Below are 3,713 nucleotides of genomic sequence, written 5' to 3'. Positions count from 1 at the left end.
AGAGGTTATAAATAGATGTTTATATCATTACCTAGGCCTTTTTCCCTGGGAATTATCATAGACAATATAAATGACTATTACTTCATAGCAATCCATGGTGGTAAATTGTAAGGAATCAATACAACTGGTTAAGTGCTATAAGAAGTACTCATCATTTTGAACGGGTTGAATCCATCATATGTTAGTCCAAGTATAACATTTTAAAGATTAGATGCAAAGTCTAGAAACTTATAATGAAATGTTTTCCATGCCAAAGAATCTACAAAATGCCTTAATGATCCATCATCTATTCGCTTCTCATGATGCAGCCTTATTGAATCTATAGTTTTAGAAAACATGAATAGTCATTGAAGTCTTGATATTAATGGAAAATAGCATAAAATCTTAACAGGTTTTTTTTGACACAGACCTCATCATCATCCTTATTCAACCTTTCATTGGGGTTTTTATCCACCCAACGAGAAATACCACACAAATGATAAGATTTTTTATTTTTTTTATCACCCCAATACAACATGCAATCATTGAGATAACTATGAATTTTTTCATATCCGAGACCTAAATCCTTGATCATCTTTTTTGATTCTTTACAAAATTCAGGTATTTTTGCAAAAAAAAAAACATTTTTTTCATAAACTATAATAATAAAGTCAGAGAGTTTTTCGTCCATCCACATAAGTATTTCAAGTGAAAAAGATGAACATAGAAAGATAACCTTGAATGCTTCAATCCATCATAAAGTTCTTCATTCATATCCTCAAGCAACCTATAAAACTTTAATGCTTCTTCTCTAGGTTGTTGGTCACATACACCTATCTCAGGTTCACCAAATTCATTCATTTCAACATTGAACGGATTAAATCTATCATTTTGGGGAGAAAGATTATAAAAATGTTGGTTATGAATCTTAAAAGCATCTCACAACATGCCTTCAACATTATCTGCTATAAAATGATCATATTGGAGTTAGAAAGCCCTTGAAGTTGAAAAAACTCTAGTGGAAGACCTTGATGGTATAGACTCTGCATGAAAATACCAATTAACATATCCCGAGAGAAATTCAATACAAATTAAATATTCAAAAATAACTTAACACATTTGATAATCAATATTAATACACTTCACACTTGGGCATAATATCATATTATCTTCACTTGTATTCTCAAATACAAAATTAAGAAAATTTTTCACTCTATCTCTGTACTCTTAACTTAATCTTGACTTTTGCATCCAACTCTTATCCATTTAGTACTTGCTACATTATCAGACCAAATGTATATAAATAATTTATATGAAAATAAACATGTAAATTACTTAAGTTTACTATGTTTTAAACAAAAAGATAATAACAAGACCAGTACTTACACAAAATAAAAACTCTTTATTGTGAAGTATTTTATCAGCTATCTGATGTTATGAATATTAAAACTCTACTGCTAACGTAGACAGTACCCAAGAGAATTTATAGTTGGGATTGAAATAAGGTAAAACAGGTATAGAGAAAACTCGAAAAAAGAAAAAATGAAAGGGAAAGGGAAGTGGATGATGGGTTACAAATGGGTATTTGAGGAAGGTGGGTATTGGAGAAAATTATTTAAACCAAAAAGAAAATCACGAATTGCAAAAGCTGAAGGAATAGTCGAATAAAGTAAAAGCTAAAGTAAATAACTAATGAATAGTCGAAATAAGGTTCTAAAAGAAAATGCTCGAATACTAAAAATTAAAGGAAAGGGAAAGTAAATTGTAGTTGGTTTGGAAAGAGAAATAGTAAAATAATGAAGATGAAGCTTAAAGTTGGTGATTGGATGCACTAAGTTTGGGGATAATTTTATTAGACTGGATAATTGAAGGTGTTTACTAAGAAAAACACCTTCAATAATTTCTTTTTAAATATTTTTTGAATATATTATAGGCGCCTTCAACAGTGTCGTAGTAGAATTGTTTGAAATTATTAAAGGCATTTGCACCCTAAAAATGCCTTCAATATTTCATCTAATTTTTATGACGTATTTATTGAAGGTATTTTTTACATAATACACTTTCAATAATTCCCTCATTTTTATTTGTGAATATCAGTGAATTCTATTTTCTACTAAAAACGCCTTCAAGAATTTTTTTTTAAAAATTATTTGAGATTATTAAAGGAGTCTTTTGTACAAAATGCCTATAATATTACACTACTAAAATTTTAAGGGGTTATTAAAGGTGTTTATTCTAGAAAAATGACTTGACTAATTTGTTTTATTTTTTTGAAAAAATTTATTGAAGGCATCTTCTAATGCAAAACACCTTTAATATTTTACTATTCAAATTTTAAGACAGTTAGTGAAGGCATTTATTCTAGAAAAATACCTTTAATTAATTTCTGTTAATTTATGTACATAATTATTGAAGGCATTTTTTAAGAATAAACGCCTTTAATAAGTTTTTTTTTAAAAATTTTAGGATTATTAAATGCATCTTCTAGTGAAAAACGACTTCAATATACCAGTACTTAAATTTTAAGATGATTAGTGAAGGCATTTATTCCAAAAAAATACCTTTAATAATTTCTTTTAAATTTTGTACATAATTATTGAAGGCATTTTTTAGAACAAACGCCTTTAATAATTTTTTTTTAAAAATTTTTGAGATTATTAAAGGCATCTTCCAGTGAAAATGCCTTCAATATTTCACTACTCAAATTTTAAGACAATTAGTGAAGGCGTTTATTATAGAAAAACACCTTCACCAATTCCATTTTATTTATGTACATAATTATTAAAGGCATTTTTTGAGAACAAACCTATTCAATAATTTCCTTTTAAAAATATTTGGGATTATTAAAGGTGTCTTTTAGTGAAAAATGCCTTCAATATTTCAGTACTCAAATTTTAAGATGGTTAGTGAAGGTGTTTATTCTAGAAAAATGCCTTTACTAACTCGTTATAATTTTTTCAAAAAATTTATTGAATACGTTTTCTACATAATATGCCTTCAATAATTTCCTTCATTCTTATCACAGAAATATCAGTGAAGATGATTTTTTACTAAAAAAACCTTCAATAATTTTGATTCAAAATTATCAAAGGCATTTTTTGTGGACAAACACCTTTAATAATTTCTTTTGAAAAAATTTTTTTGGATTACTAAAGGCGTTTTTTTAGTAAAAAATGCCTTCAATAATCTTCAAGTAAAATCTTAAAGAGATTATTGAAGGCATTTTTTTTTCAGAAAAATACTTTTAATAATAATTTTTATATTCATTCCCCTATCTTGAACATCAGTATCACAAACTGTTAGTACAGAGAATGATTAAAAGCTGCATTAATCAACCAAACCAAACCCATAAGCACATTTCTATCAAACTTTTGGTTTCTTTATCCCTATCGTTGCCATCGACCTTTAACAAATCAATTGCACACACCTCTCTATTTATCGGTATGTCTTTATTTTTTTTTGTTTACTGTATTATTTATATTATTCGATAGAGCTATTTTTTTTTTGTTCCTTACTATTTACATATACATACATATTTTTATTAATTTCACCATAAGCATAGTCGTCCAAGCACTTTTCATTGCATGTATGCTATTTTTGTGTAGTTTTTTTTAAATACTGTGATTTGCTGAACCTTATTGTATGATATTGTTTTGCTTAATGGTATTGTATGATATTGGTATGCTGAATCATATGCTGAATGGTTTGCTGAATAGTATTTTTGAATGGTTTGC

Source organism: Durio zibethinus, chromosome 5 (assembly GCF_047325235.1).
Source record: "Durio zibethinus cultivar Kanyao isolate XHJ-2024 chromosome 5, ASM4732523v1, whole genome shotgun sequence".
NCBI lineage: Eukaryota > Viridiplantae > Streptophyta > Magnoliopsida > Malvales > Malvaceae > Durio > Durio zibethinus.
This window is presented reverse-complemented; position numbering follows the sequence as displayed.